The sequence below is a fragment of the Neofelis nebulosa genome, chromosome 2, assembly GCF_028018385.1.
Source record: "Neofelis nebulosa isolate mNeoNeb1 chromosome 2, mNeoNeb1.pri, whole genome shotgun sequence".
NCBI classification, from domain to species: domain Eukaryota; kingdom Metazoa; phylum Chordata; class Mammalia; order Carnivora; family Felidae; genus Neofelis; species Neofelis nebulosa.
This window is the reverse complement of record NC_080783.1, coordinates 168,556,877-168,572,315: the sequence shown is the minus strand read 5'-3', so window position 1 is coordinate 168,572,315 and position 15,439 is coordinate 168,556,877.

Genomic DNA, 15,439 nt, shown 5'->3' with positions numbered 1-15,439 from the left:
GACATGGAAGCAGCCCAAGTGTCCATTGATTGATTACTGGGTAAAGAAGTGGTATGTATATATGTATACACACACACACACACACACACACACACACACACACACACACACAATGGAATCTTATTTATCCATAAAAAGAATGACATTTTGCCATTTATAACAACATGAATGGATCCAGAGGATCAGGTCATGATGAGCACTAGGTGATTAAAAACTTAAAGGGGAAAAAAAGGAGTCCCATGTTGTATAACAGTGGTCATACTCTAGTGTCTCTGTGTGCTCAGTCATTGGCTGAGGATTGCCTGGGAGAAAATGCTATACTTCAGATGCTGAGGTGCCTCTAGGAGGTGCCATAGCTGGAAGTTCTAAGCTCCCTGCACTCCTTGAAGCAGACTCCTTCTTGAAAAGAGGACTGAGTGTCACATGCTACAGTGCCACAGCCCCTGCCATGTTGGCCATTCTGCTCACGCCTAGAATCATACTCACAGAAGGGAGGGACAGTGCTGTTGTGCTCCACAGAACTGCCTTGGCTTTCTTGATGACTCCCTTGGGTGAACTCTTAGTCATTCTATACTTTAGATATCTTTTATTTGAAATCTTTCCTCTGCCTGGAATGTTTCTCTTCAGACATTCTAATGACTTGCTCCCTTGTCTCCTTCAGGTCTCTGCTCACATGTCACCTTAATGACACTTTAGTTCCTCTCTAATTAATAAAGCAATCCCTTTGCAATCCTTATTCCCCCTCCTGGCTTTATTTTTCTCCATAGCACTTATCCCACATGATTTAAAAAGTTTGTTTCTGTATCATTTGTCTTCTTTGATTAGAATATAATTGATGTCAGGTCAGGAAATTTTGTTTGCTGCTCTATTCCTAGTGCCTACAGTCATGGCTGGCACATAGCAAAGGCCATTAAATATATGTCAAATGAAAATAAAGAAGGAAAGAAAGGAGGAAGGAATAAAACTGATATAACCACACACATCATCTAAAAGTTGGTAACTACCACTAAATCTTTCTCTTTGTGATTTCATATCTAAGAAGGCCATTTAACATTTAGAAACATTTTTTAATGTTTTATTTTTGAGAGAAAGAGACAGAGCATGAGTGGGGGAGGGGCAGAGAGAGAGGGAGACAGAATTGGAGGCAGGATCCAGGTTCTGAGCTGTCAGCACAGAGCCCAACGCAGGACTCAAACTCATGAGTGGTGAGATCATGACCTGAGCTGAAGTCAGATGCTCAACTGACTGAGCCACCCAGGCACCCCAAGACCATTTAACATTTTGATGAAGGTCAAGCATGTAACTTTTTCCAAGTCAAGAAACTTGCAAAAGCATATAATTAAAAGTTGGAATTATAAATGAAGAAGAGAAAACATATCAACTGCTTTCTTGCATCAGATACCATGTTACATCCTTTGACATACACTATTTCATTTATTTATCCTAGCACTATTTTTGAAATAGGGGTTAGCATCTCTACTTTAGGAGCAAGGAGATTAAAGTCCAAAGAAGGTGCCCAACATCACATATACCCCTGGAAGTGTGGAATTTAAATCCAGATTTGTCTGATAGCAATAAACAAAAAAACAGATTTTAATGCTAAGTGAGGGGAATGTGGCTAAATTCCCTCACAGTTGATTGAAAAATAAAAATAAAGTTAAAGATTGACATTAAGGAGGAAGGAGGAAGGAATTTGCTATGCATGGGCTTCAATGCTCAATATCACAGTTACTCAGTCCAAGGGAGATATCATCTTCTTACAATGGGTTTGTTTTTTCCCTTTATAAAGGCTGTTATAGACTGAATGTTTGTGTCCCCATAAAATTTGTATGTTGAAGCCCAACCTCTAATGTGATAGTATTAGGAAGTAGATCCTTTGGGAGGTAATTAGTTTAGATGAGGCAGTGAAGGTAGAGCCCCATGATGGGATTAATACGCTTACAAAAAGAGAAAGAATTATCAATGTACCAGCTCTCTCAGCCATGTGAGGACACAGGGAGAAGGCAGCCATCTGTAAGCCAGAAGGAGACCACTCACCAGGGACTGAACTGCCTTGCTACTTGATCTTGGACTTTTAGTCTCCAGAAGTGTAAGACATAAATCATTGTTTAAGCCACCCAGTCCACGGTATGTTGTTATAGCAGCCCTAGCAGAATAAGATAAAGTCTCAGAAACATGGAGCTACACAGCATCAGAAACTCTCTCTTAGAAGAAAAAGGTGTTCTGGTGGTAGAATGGTAATTAGTAAAAATAGAAAGAATGATGGGATTTGAAAATCTTCAGTGGATGCTAAACCTGGTAGATTAATGTTGGATGAAAAAGACAATGTTTACATAGTTTAAAAAAAAAACCTTCCTACAAATCATTTCTTAATTATAAAGAAAGTAGTATTTTGACAATGGAGAAATCGAGCAGATGCCACCTCAACCAGTGATCCACATCACCAGTATTAAGACAAACTGATATTGTGTGCTTCCTCATACAATGCATGGAAAGAACACAATACCACTCCTGTGGGATTCTGGCCAAAAAGTGTTTAACCTGCATGTAATCATGAAGCACGTCAGACAAACCCCAAGGTGAAGGATATTCTCCCGAATAACTGTCTTATTGTTTTTTTTAGTGTCAAAATAGAGACAACCAGAGAAAGCTGAGAAACTGTTCCAGATTAAAGAGACGTGCCAACTATATGGAATACATAATCTGAAACTGGATTCCAGCTTAGAAAAATAAAATAGCTATAAAGGACATCATTGGGGCAATTAATGGAATTTGCACATGAGGCATGTATTGGGTAACAGCATGATATCAAATTTCTTTTGATCATGTTCCTGTGGTTATATAACAGAACATCCTTTTCTCAGCCAATATTCTGAAGTGTTTAGGTGTCTCCTAGCACAGACATCTCCAATTGAGTCTCAAAAGAGTCCAAAAAAAAAAATCATACACACATACTGGAGAAAAAAAGAGAGAGAATAAGGCAAATGGGTCTTATTGTAAACAGTTGGTGATGCTGTATAAAGGGAATACAAGAGTTCCTTATATTATTCTTAGAAATTTGTTCTAAATATGAAATTGCTTCAGAAAGTTATAAAACTGTGCTTTTGATCTCAAACAAAGGCCCTCTCTCAAGGTTAATCTGGTGGTTGGGGAGACACTTCAGGTAATTACCATAGATTTTTCTTTCAAGAGTTTGAATTATTTTGCAAATCAAAATAAGAAACTCAGGAGAGTTCCAGAAATGCATAACACTAATTTCTATTGGAAATGTAATCTTCTCTTTTTCTCTAAGTGCTCATCAAACATCGCCTGGGTACTGGTCATTTTGTCAGAAGTGATTGCTTGCAATGAGTCCTTTTGCAAAACAGAACACTTTATGACTCCAATTTTGTAAATGGAAATAAAATGTATGCAAAGAATAAAGGCTGAAAGAAACAATGAATCTACTGAAAATAATTTCAAAAGACTTGGCCTCATTTTCTTAATCTTGATGTTAATTTTATAAGCATTCTGTACAGGAAGCTGAGTGACAGGACTGTTTAGGGAGAAGAAAGTGGGTATTTATTTTCTTTTTAAAAAAATGTTTATTTTGAGAGACAGAGAGAGAGAATGAGCACAAATGAGGGAGGGGCAGAGGGAGAAAGCGAGAATCCTAAGCAGGCTCTGTGCTGCCAGCACAGAGCCCAATGTAGGGCTCAATCCCACAAACCACAAGATCATGACCTGAGCTGAAATCAAGAGTCAGACACTTAACTGACTGAGCCACTGCCCCAGCACCCCATGGGGATTTATTTTCTTATAAAGTACTTATAAATTTGACATCATATGGGGCTACTTTTTTCATTTATCAGTTTTCTAAATTATCTTTTCCACTCTCTATTTCTCTACATTAGACTGTCCACCAGTGTTTATTGGACACCTTCAAGGTGCTGTGAAAATAGGAAGACCGGGACATGGGTCTCTGTGGCAGAGACCACTAGCTGCCTGCTCAACATCTATTTCTCTTTTTTGTAAGGTTTATTTATTTTTGAGACAGAGAGAGAGAGATACAAGTGCAAGCGGGAGAGGGGCAGAGAGGGAAGGAGACACAGAATCCAAAGCAGGCTCCAGGCTCGGAGCTGTCAGCAGAGAGCCTGATGCGGGGCTCCAACTCACAAGCTGTGAGATCATGACGTGAGCCGAGGTGGGACACTTAACTGACTGAGCCACCCAGGTACCCCTCAACATCTATTTCTTTCTCAGAAACAGATTACCTTTACTGTTGGGTGAATCAGTGTACTCAACTATAAAATATTTCCCAGCCATCCTTGCAGATGTGGTGGCCAACGAGATATAAATGGAAGTTGTAGGTGAGACTTGTGGAAAAGCTTTTAAAAGTTTGACTGGGAGGCCCGTGCTCTCCCCTCCATCCTTTCCTCCGTTGTGCCTCAAACACAAATATGATGACTGGACTTGCAGAGGTCAACTTGTAAACACAACAGTAAGGCCCACACTGTGGGGGTGGTGAAGGGAAGGGCAGAGCTGAAAGAAGCGAGGACCATGATACTCTCTTAGGGTACCACATTATCACCTGGCCTGCTTTCTCTGGACTCCATTTCTTTTAGGTGAGAGAAAAGTCCTCTTCTGTCCTATTGAAGCCATCATCAGTCTGGATCTCTGTAACTAGCAGTTGAATGTAATTCTTAAATGACACAATTCCTGATTTCAAGAACAAAATGAGGAGAGAAGACTCGTGTACCCAGAGCACATAGAGAACACTTCTAGGTATAAGGTTAAGAGCCAGCAGAGGTAGAAAGAGGAAGAGCTTTAGAATCGGTTACCCCTGTAGTTCAGTCCTCAGCTTAGCAATTTAGGGTATGTGACCTCAGTTTCTGACCCTTGGTTTCCTCTTTTATAAAATGAGGATGACAACAATTACCTTATGTAGTTGTAATGAGTAGAGAAAATGGGCCTGATACTTAATAGGTACAATAAAGATGGTCATAATTTATAAGGTAGACAAACACACAGAAAGATGCAGTCCGTATGCATTGAAATGTTCAGGAAAGCCTTAGAGAATAAGTGGGGTTTTAACAGCAGTGAAGGATCGAAATGTTCAAGGTGGATAAAGGGGAAGGGTGTACCACATGGATATAGGGAAAGACAAGTACAGCATAGGTAAAGATATGGGGATTGGATGAATAGAACATATTTGAAAGTTACAAGGAGATCAGTATAACTGATACTCTGGAACTGAGGAAATTAGAGCAGCATTAGTGGGGGGAGATCAGGGCAGCAGAGAGGGGCTGGGATCAGGTTGAAAGCAAAAGAGAATATGTGAGTTGATGCAAAAGAGCACAAGAGAATCCATAAATTTTACACAAAAGCAATGATCAGAACAGACATAATAAAAGCTCACTGCACTAAGGTGTTCAGTTATCCTAAGTGATTTTCTTTTAGAACAAGTGACAAGGAAATGAGTCAGAGTGTGCCAAATGGAAGGCGAATGTCTAATCCAAAAAGTAGCCATTAATTTAATGGAAAGATTGCCTAATAGCAAACATTAATCTAGTTGTTAGAAAGGTGCTGTGAGGTAGCTTGAGTCCACACAGCTTTCTTCCTGTGGTTTTTATATAAAATGAACTTTTGCCATTTGACAAAGGTGTTTTCCACTAAAAAAAAAAAAAAAAAACACTAATCAAGCCAATCAGACGAAATATGCTTCTTTGTACAAATCATAAAACACCAGCAGAAAGTTGCCCATTTTGATTCTAATGGTATCTTTTTCTCTATCCCATTTGAAAAATCTGCTTAGTAATGCCATTTGTTTCTGGCAAACATTTCAGAACTTTCTCAAGGTAAAAGTTAAGAGGCCCATTAACCAATCCCTCTACTCTTCGGTTTTCACAGAATCACCACATTGTACAATAAAGTTAAATGAGTCTTGCTTTTCCTATATGTTAAGGATGCAAACTGGTAAACTAGACCAACCGTCAGGCTTCTTGCAGCTGTACTTCCCAGACAGAGCCTACCCGCAAGTTCAAGTTCCAATTTGAGGAGTCTCTTCCTTCTCATCATCTGAACTACAGTATGTAATAGAACTGTAAACAAGTGGGTATAAAGCTTGGCTGAGTAATCACATCTCTGGGCTGTTATGCAAAAAGCAGGAACTTGGGAGTGAGAAGACTTGACTTTGAGTCCTGACTCTGCAAGCAAGGTGGGAGATCTTGGGCAAGACTTATTTCCTGACCCTCAGTGTCCTCTCCTATAAAACAAGGTTACAACCCTTTCCTACTTCAAGAAGTCCTTCCTTAGAAGAATGACATAAAATCATGTGTAAAAATGTTCTGAAGCCTCAAAGAATTGCAAATGTGTGATATTTTCAGTAGGAACTTAGAGTGCCTATCCACCATGGTCCTTTCTTTGGGAAGAGTCCCCATCACACCCTTCCAAAGGGTGGACCTAGGGAGCCATATTTGAAATAATCATGATGATGATAACTTAAAAACAAGAGCTACAGTTTGGGATGATGAGAAAGCTCTAAGGATGGAGAGTGGTGATTGTTGCACAACAGTGTGAATATACTTAATGGCATTGAATTGTACTGTTAAAAATAGTTAAAATGGTAAATTTTATTTCATGCATATTTTTCCACAATAAAAAAAAACAACCTAGAGCCAACACATATTGAGGACTTCTTATGTGCCCTTCTTATATTCCTTGACAAGGAATATTTTATTTCATCTTCCCAATAACCTCGTGCAGTAGGTGCCACTGTTACACTCATTTTACAAATGGGCAAACAGATACACAGGGAACTGACCCAAGGCTCCATGCCTAGTAAGTGGTAGAGTTTCATTTGAATCTAGGCAGACTTCAGAGCCTTTCCCTCACCCTCTCCACCACTCAGAGGAAAGCACAAGTCATAAAATCAGGGGAGAATCAGATTATTTCTTAGGAATTTGATATAAGAGATACAAAAATTTTGATCAGATAGTGGTTGGCTCTGGACTTCTTTGCTATAGACCCAGTGTCTCTGGCTCCAAGCAAGTCAAAGTCCTGTGTGAGTCAAAGTTCTAAGGAAGCCAGGAGTAGGCAGAAAAAGTCAGTCTAAAGAAAACAAGAGACCAGAGAGGGAAGATGAGGAGTTCTGGGTAACTTTCCAATTCCTATGTGTGCCTTGCATTTTGTATCTATATGCTTATCAACAAAATCTCTTTTACTTAGGCTCCTCCAATGAGCTATATAATTTGCAAGCAAATGAGTTCTAATTATTCTAATAAAGTATTTCAAGAGTGAAGAGAAGCTGTGTGCGCAAAAAAAAAATCTAGGGCATTGCTTTTATAATAATTAAACATTGGGAAGAACTGAGTCACCCAACAGTTAGGAAATAATAAATTATACAATGTCCATTCCATGGAATATTATATAATCATGAAAATGCACAAGCAGAAAACTGTATATAAGTAGAATAATTACAATAGGGAAAATACATCGGAAACTGTGATGGTAGGCAAGAAGTGTGTTGTGTGTATGTTTATCTAAGTGTGTGTGTGTGTGTGTGTGTTCTATGTTGTTCAAAAACTGCATTACATTTTTTTCATGCTCTTCAGCCAGCTTTATTGCACTATTCCTTTAAATCAAGTTTAATATACATTGAGATCTCACTCCTGTAAATGATGGGACATTTAATTTTCATGATCATTGAGGTTTCCTCGCTCTTTGTGTGATAAAGCATTCAGAAAGCCAGGAGCGGTGCTCGTTAGTACAGTGGTCACCAGTGTCGACAACCATTCCTTCCGCTCCCTAGTGATGCTATCGAGTATGATCTTCCAATATCCAACAAGCATTAAGCTCTGAGTAGACTTAAGGATGAACCCTTCAGCCATTCACTCCACCAGTCTCAGACACTGCCCTGTGCACACCAAGCCACAATCCATAATGCCCAGCTTCTTTGTCTCATGCCTGCACTCGTTCCCATCCTTTCCTGGTTCTTTTTTTGCCTGTCCTAAAACTTCGCTTTCCATTGTCTTGGTTTTTTATTTAAAAAAAAAAAGAATTTTGGGGGTGCCTGGGTGGCTCAGTTGGTTGAGTGTCCAACTTCCACTCAGGTCATGATCTGGCGGTTCGTGAGTTTGAGCCCTGAGTTGGTCTCTGTGCTGACAGCTCAGAGCCTGGAGTCTGCTTCAGATTCTGTGTCTCCATCTCTCTCTGCCTTTCCTCTGATCTCTTTCTCTCAAAATAAATAAACATTAAAAAATGTTTTTAAATAAAAAAATAAGAATTTTATGGCTATAATTCACATACCATTCTACTCACCCATTTAACGCATATAATTCAATGTTGTTTTTTTTTATATATATACACAGAGTTGTTCAGCCATCACTATGGTCAATTTAGAACGTTTTTATCATCCCCTACCCACTATCAATCGTTCCTGATTTTCCCCCAGTTCTCCCACTCGCTGAAGCCCTAGGCACAAAAGTCACATTAAATTGTTAAGAAAAGTTAGAGGGCTCTTAAAAAATTCCCTCTCTTAAAATATTTGATGGAATAATCAAGTCTCAGAGCTGGAAATAATTTTAGAAGTCTTTTAGTATAATTTTTCACTTCTTACCTTCTAAACACTTTCAATGATGAGGAGCTCTCTGCTCTCCAGTATAAGGTAACTATGAAGTGGCTGCCCACGTCTTGCTCAAACACTTCTGGGGACAGAGGAGCCAAAGTGTCTTGGGTTGACTTGTTTTACAAAGTTCTCCCTCAGGTTGGTTTGTTTCAGTTGAGACACGATTTTACTTAGTTTCAGGTGTACAACACAGTGATTTGACAAGTTTCTACATTACGCTACATTCACAAGTGTAGCTAGCATCTGTCACCATATAATGTTATTACAGTATCACTGACTATATTTCTTATGCTGTGTCTTTTATTCCCGTGACTTATTCATTCCATAACTGGAAGCTTGTATCTCCCTCTCCCTTCACCCATTTTGCCCATCGGTCCACACCCTTTCCCCTCTGGCAACCATCAGTTTGTTCCCCCATGTTTTATCTGTAGTTTCTTCCCTTTCATTCTAGGCCTATTAGGGTCAAGACTATCCCTTTTTTCCCCCTGATATTTCCATTTATCACTGCAATAGACAATTGCTCTGAAAAGGCAATCACTCATCACAGCACTCTCCCCACTGGAAAAATACTTGAAAATTCATTCTTGGAGTGTCTTGGACCACAAGCTTCTCTGTGGGCAGAAAAATGATTACCAGTGTCAGAGGGAAAAAGTAGACACACACGCACACACACACATACATGAACAGAAGGATAAAAAGAGAAGAGTGCTGGAAGACAGCAGGGGCCAATTGCAAATGGAAAACCTAGCAAAGAGGTCATGGGGAAAACAGCCCTGATTGTGCGAAGTGGAAGCTGACTCCCCATCCCCCAGCAGATCATTTTTCCCTTTGTCTCTAGAACAGGTGATACCCTAACCATAGCTGTGTTATATCTTAGCATACCAGAGGCCCCATGGAATCAAAATAAATGAAAAGATTTCTCAAGCCGGTTTGGAAAAAAATAAGTGGTTTGAATAAAATGACTACCTCCCATTTAAAGCTGTTAGCAGGATATCTGGGAGAACACTGGAGTAAGTAACATGCTGTCCAACAGGGATAGCCCCTGCTCTAACCAGCATCATCAGCATATTTTTGATGGGAAAAGGTAACTGTGAAATACTTCAATGACAAAGAGGAAGGGGAATTTCTAGAAAATATAAGAGATTCAAAAATCTTGAACAAATGAGACAAAAGACAAAAAAGCAAAACCATGGACAATATACCTAGCCACCCAGCCCAAGGAGACCCTCACTCATGAGCACGATATACACATATGCACCCATCCTCATACACACAATAGGAGGAGAAACCCAAATGTTTGCTGTCTTTGGAATTCTCATGGCAAATCTGAGTTTAGGCAAAAGTGAAGACCGCCCTGGATCTGAGCAAATCTTAAGAGGCAGCCACTGCTCCCCATTTTAGCCAATGGTGCTCTTACATTTGTCTGAGCCCTTCATAATTGGGCACCAGAATTTCAGGTTTCTAAATCACTGCCAGATCTTCTTATCTGATCTAACTTTACCTGTAATGTAAGTACCTCTTTTGGCCTCCTGTTCTTTTAGGAAAAAAGCATCCTCAAACAGGTAAAGATGTTCTGAAGTTGGAAAGTAGGAAGAAAGTACCATAAACACAATAGGGAAATGCCTTTTTGCTCTCATATGATTTGTCAAGTGATTTAGACCAGGTGGCTAAGGATCCCTTTAGCTTTCAAGGATATGTTTCGTGACTTTTTGTTTTTGTTTTGTTTTTAGTTTATTTATTTTGAGAGAGGGAGAAGGAGAATGAGTGGGGGAGGGGCAGACAGAGAGGGGGACAGAGGATTCAAAGTGGGCTCAGCTCTGTGCTTGACAGCACAGAGACCAGTGCCAGGCTCGAACTCACCAACCATGAGATCATGACCTGAGCTGAAGTCAGATGCTTAACTGACTGAGCCACCTAGGTGCCACAGGGATATGTATTAAAGACTATATTTCAATCTTTGCTCACAAGAGTGAAAAAAAGTGCTACTTGGGGATGGCTTTAGGACTCTTAATCATTATTTACTGGAATCCTAGGTACCCTAATAGGTAGGTAACTGGTCATTTAAAAAAAAGTTTTTATTTATTTATCGAGAGAGAGAGAAAGAGGGAGGGAGCACATGAGTAGGGGGTAGGAGCCAGGCAGAAAGAGAGAGAGAGAGTCTCAAGCAGGCTCCACGCAATCAGTGCAGAGCCTGATACAGGGCTCAACCCCATGAACCGTGAGATCATGACCTGAGCTGAAATCCAGAGTCAGAGGCTTAACCAACTGAGCCACCCAGGCTCCCCAGTAACTGGTCATTTTTAAAGCATTTGAAAGCATCAACCTTCAAGAGGTTTCTGTCTGGGCATCCGAGATCAGTACACATTTGCTAACATACATAGCAAGGGATGAGGACTGAAAGCAGGTTCTTCCAATCACTGCAGACAAGCACAGCCATGCAGATGAAGATATTCATCAAGGTCCCTTTTTCTCCAGATGCTCCAGTTTCAGGATCATAGAATTTGCCAATTTTAGTGCCTGACAACATCCAGCTTTCCACTTTCCTTCCTCAATGAAGGGCATGCAAGAACCCACCAAAATAGGCTTGACAACTGCTCATCAGGGAAAATCATTACAGTCGTTGCCCTCAGCTCCAAATCCTGCACTTGGAACATGTATTGTAATCTAGCTCTTTATCAGACTGGGTTCTGCTTCAGCTTAATTTATCAGGCATACCCGGTGAAACCCATGTGACCCACTGATTAAAACTCTCTGGGCAGCAGAGCCTAAAAAGCAAGGATTGGCACAGGAGGGAAGTGGAGGGCACAAGGCAGGAAACTATACAAAATCAGTAACACATTTTCAGAAAGTGGGGGGCTTGGGGAAGAGGGAGGAGAAATAAACAAAATGTCCCAATAATTTAATGACACAGCTAGAAAAGAGCATTTACAGCTATTTCAGGACTCTCCAACAAAAGGCTTTTCCTGAATGCCCAGACATTCATAATACCAACATAACTCTCAGGCGACAGCTCTGGCTGTAAACGTGGTCATGATGCCTTTCTCACAGCATGAGGAGAGCATAACAATGCTCAAGAGGCATCTGGACAGCACACAGCAAAAAGAAAAGCTGAACTCCCCTCCACAGAAGGCCATTAAAACACAAAGTTTGTCTATTACTAAGTCGCATTTTCCATTTTTCTGTTTTATAAAGTCAGAGATGCTGGAGGGTATATCAGTCCCCCAGGAATGAGTGCAAAGGGGGATCATGCAGCACAGGAATGTCTCTTCAGTGAGCAGATGGAAGGACTGGCTGGAGACTTCCAACATAAACACATGTCCGTGTTTGGGCTGTGGTTGTAAGGTCGCTGCCAGGATTATTCGATATTGAAATAATAGACGGGCACCTGGGTGGCTCAGTCGGGATGCCTCTTGATATCCACTCAGGTCTTGATCTCACGAAAGTGGCATCTCACTCTCATGAGATCAAGCCCCGCATCGGGCTCCATGCTGAGTGTGGAGCCTACTTGGGATTCTCTGTCTCCCTCTCTCTCTGCCCCTCCCCTGCTTACTCTCTCTCTCTCTCTCAAAATAAATAAATAAACATTTTTTAAAAAGACATAATATTCCGAAACCACATAGACCACAGGTCCCCAGATTTCCTCCCCAGTCATTATGGATTGCCTCAACATGGCCAGGATGAGATTCTCCCAGCAACAGGATGCCAAGCCCTCCCACAGCCAAATAACCCACTTGTCACCATTTTTGTTTGCATCATCTTCCCACATGGGCTTAACTCCTTCTTTGAAGAGAAGGAAGCCACTATGACCTGTCAAGTTCCATGGAGGTAGCACATGGTGGCTGAAAACCCCCCAGGACTGCTCCACAGGGTCAAAGGTGCTCATCTGTTTGATATTCTGTTTGCAGTTCTGTGTGCTGGTGGGATGGTGGCAGTTCTCCCGGGCCCCAGTGTGAGACGGGGATGCAGTGCTTGCCCAAGGACAATAGCCTTTCTCTTGCTGCTGCTCTGGCTCTTGTCTCATCCCATTTCTCCTTCATACCATCTCTCTACGTGTCCTTTGTTCTGCTCACAGACTCTGCTATCATCATCTTGCAAGGCCTGGAGCTTCCATGCTGCCACTGTCACCACTGCTTCCAGAAGTGAGTCTGTCACCTCTTACGTGATCATATTCAGGGCTGGCTTGGTGAGCGTGTGCACTATGCAATAGACCCTGTGTTCAGAAGGTTCCCAGGCTTGGTTGAATGCTCTGCTGTCATCATCTTGAAATTCTTAATTTTTGGAACCAGGGGGTCCACTCTCTCATTTTGCATCAGACCCCACAAGTTATGTAGCCTCTCCCGAGAATATGTCAAATAGCTTCATGTCTAAACCTCTCCATTCAGTTGGACATTCTTTTTTATATGACTGGATTTGGGGTCTTTTAACCATTTGGCATCTTTTTCACCATTCTCCGGCTTTAGTTCCCAGAACTCACCACAGACTCTACATATGATCTAGTGAGTGTGGAGTATAGGGACACCTCAGACACTGCTGTTATACAGGCTCCTAACATTATATGTATATTTTCAGTAATAGAAAGCAATTATTGCTTAAACTGTGGTGGGGCACCTGGGTAGCTCAGTTGGTTAAGCACGTGACTCTTGATTTCGGCTCAGGTCATGATCTCATGATTTGTGAATTCAAGAGCCACTTCAGGCTCTGTGCTGATAGCACAGAGCCTGCTTGAAATTCTCTCTCTCCCCTTCTCTCTCTCTCTGCCCCTCCCTCATGGATGCTTGTGTGCTCTCTCTCTCTCAAAATAAACTTTAAAAAAAGACATTAAAAAGATGGGGGCACCTGTGTGGCTCAGTTGGTTAAGCGTCCAGCTTTGGCTCAGGTCATGATCTCACGGTTCAAGAGTTTGAGCCCCGTGTCTGGTTCTGTGCTGACAGTTAGGAGCCTGGAGCCTGCCTCAGATTCTGTCTCTCTCTCTCTCTCTCTCTCTCTCTCTCTCTGCCCCTCCCCCATTCATGCTCTGTCTCTCTCTGCCTCTCAAAAATAAATTTTAAAAAAATGTTAAAAGTTAAAAAACAAACTGTGGTTTAGAGAGGTTACATAACTTGCTTAAGATTGTACAGTCATAGGTGGCAGAGAACTCTAACGCAGGGCTGACTGATTCTTCCACACTATGTTCTGCTATGGTTTCTCCCAAGTTACTAGAGGCGCTATTTGGCAGGCTAGATGCAGCACGTATTGAGCTGTTACCATCTGATCTTACTGTCAACTAATTTTCATTTAAGGTGATTTCGTTGGGAAGTTCTCTTCGGGTGCTGACTGAGCTACTCCCACGTGGCCATTTCCTGCCCCAGGTTCTTGTTCTCTGTTAGGTTCTTTCCTTAGGTGCCCTCCCACGCTTAGCTTCTATATTGGTTTCTAATTGCTGCTGTAACAAATTACCACAGATTTAGTGGTTTAAAACAACAAGTCTATTATCTCATAGTTTTGGAGGTCAGAAGTCTGAAAGGGGCCTCACAGGGCTCAAATGAAAGTGTCCACGGAGACATGGCCTTCTGGAGGCTCTGGGGAGGAGTCCGTCATTTGCCTTTTCCAACTTCTGGATGCTGCCTGCATCCCTTAGCTTGCAGCCATGACACTCCAAGGTCTGCTTCCATCATGTCTCTTTCTCTGACTCTGGCCCTTCTGCCTTCCTCTTGTAAGAACTCTGTGATGCACTGACCACCTAGATAATCCACAACAGTCTTCCCATTTTAAGGCCAGCAGATTAGAAACTCTAATCCCATCTGTGGCTATAATTTCTCCTTGGCACACAACAACATATCCACAGGCTCCAGGAATTAAGACGTGGACATTTTTGTCCACGTCTACACACTACACACACTCACACGCACACACACACACACCTAGCTCCTCATGGGACCTGGATTCCAGGGCTTTCCCCTTCCTATAGACTCTGCTCACCTTCCTATGGATGCATTCTGGTTCCTCTGTGTTCAGCCCATAGACATCTATAAACCACCTATTAGGTTCTAGGCATTCTGCAAGACACAAGGGATACCAAGAAAAAATACATCGTCCTGTCCTGAAGGAGCTCACACTTTAGTGAAGCTGACAGAAAAATCATGAAAGACAAGAAAATATGGCAAATACTGAGATAAAAGCACAGGAGAGGAAAGGGCACTCAGGACTTGTGGCTTGGGGATATGCAAAGATAGATCTTACTCTACCTGTTCCTGTCATAGATACACAAGATTAAGCCAGTAGAATTCACCATGGAAGATAAGGATCTGGGATCTGGTCTCTGGCGTCTCTGAAGTATCAGTGCCCAGTGATGCCAGGCAGGGCTGGGCTGCTCAGAGACTAAGAAGCACAGGAACACGTCAATCTCCCTCTGCCCTCCTGAAGGCCTCACTTCAGCATGGGCTCAGTGGCAGCCAGGAGTTGCTCATTACCAAAGTAAGGAGGACCACTGCCAAGTGAAACAAGCTTATAGTATTCACAAGGATGGGCTCATCCCAGGTGGCGCATTCTCCCACTTCCCTCATCTGAACCTGACCTAAAAGAAGGTCTTATTTTGAAAGTTGAAAAGGAAAGAAATTGTTACATTAAACACACACAGATGTAATTTAGTTCCTCTCTGAGTCTCAAATGTGGAACGGGAGGAAGGAGCAAGAACTTGTAAGCTTTCAATGAATTTGTTTGTTGTAGATACGCTATCATAGCCATTTCTTGGATGTGCCTGATGATTGACCTTTGCTTCTACTTTTATCATAAGAAACTCAGACTATCATCTGAATCTGTACTTCCTGCCCACAGACCTGTCACAAGAACCGAAAG